Source organism: Gekko japonicus, unplaced genomic scaffold (assembly GCF_001447785.1).
Source record: "Gekko japonicus isolate JY-2015 unplaced genomic scaffold, Gekko_japonicus_V1.1 scaffold1801, whole genome shotgun sequence".
NCBI classification, from domain to species: domain Eukaryota; kingdom Metazoa; phylum Chordata; class Lepidosauria; order Squamata; family Gekkonidae; genus Gekko; species Gekko japonicus.
The window spans coordinates 138,211-139,565 of NW_015163143.1; positions in this window are offsets into that span (position 1 = coordinate 138,211).

Consider the following 1,355-nt stretch of genomic DNA (forward strand, 5'->3'; position numbering starts at 1 on the left):
TGGGACCTCTCCATGTATGTTACTGGTCCCCCTTCCCTTATTTTGTCCCCTTTTCGCTGCAGAGCCAACTAATCTTGCTGGACAGGTACAGTATCACCCCACCGATACTAACTGCTAATGCAAATGTCTCTGTACCTTTCTATCTGATTTCCTAGCTCTGTATTGCATGTGTGTATGCTTGACTTTATATAATAATAATACTATTAATATTAATAATAATAATATTAATATTATTATTATTATTATTATTGATGATGATGATGATGATGCTTTTGATTTATTGATCGCTCTTTCCCACATACCTGTGGGCTCAGAGCGATTTACAGTTACTCTTGAGACAGTTGGACTAACAATATTTGTGGGGATAGGGAAGACAAACATACAGCATTAATTACACACACATTGCAGCTAGCCGGGCTTCATCTGCAGGCTGGGTCAGTCATGTTCCTTCGGCATCTTGTCGGCTGGCTGATGACATCTGGCTTCTTGATGTTGTGCAGCCACACATTGCTACCACCTGGCCAACTCGCTTCACTGCAGCGAAGCCGACACAGTTATTTCGTCTTTCCGGTAGCCGCACCTCAGAAGTTGCCTTGGCAGCTAACACCTTCCCGAAGGGAGGGGTGTGCCCACCCCCTAACGGGTGGTCCCCAATTTATCTACTTGCCTAAGCTTTCGAATCGCTGGGTAGACGATGAGCTAGGTCAAGGCTTGGTTGCTCACACCAGCACGGGGCTAGAACTGCCAAAGTATGGCAGTTCAGATGTTATTGTTAAGCAGGGAAAAATCCCCTGCACCACTGCATTTGTACTAGGAATAAAGTTTGTTGCAGAAATAAATACAACGAGCTCTAGAAAGAGGCTCTCGGAGAGTGCCCCGGTCTTGGGCACTCAGCACCAGTTTGTTGTGGCAACTGCAGCAGGTATAATGACACAGAGTCCACCGTTTTCTCCTGGGAAACTGATCTCTGCCATCTGAAGAGCAGTTGTAATTCTGCGTGATCTCCATCCCTCCCCTGGAGACTGGCAACAATGGTCCCCCATGAGAGGATGGCTGGTTTGGAGGGTGGAGTCTATGGCATTGTACCTGTCTGAGGTCCCACCCCTCCTCAAACCTCACCCTCCAGGCTTCATCCATCAAATCTCCAGGAATTTCCTAACCTGGAGTTGGCCACCTGATCTCCCTCCCAGTCAACCACCAACCTACTGTTATCTGCCCCCTGGCCTCGGCTTTCCATCTCCTCCCCCTCCTTCCTAGAGAGCAGATGTAATTCTGAGTGATCTCCAGCTCCACCTGGAGATTGGCAACAATGGATCCCCATGAGGAAATGGCTGGGTTGGAGGGTGGAGTCTATG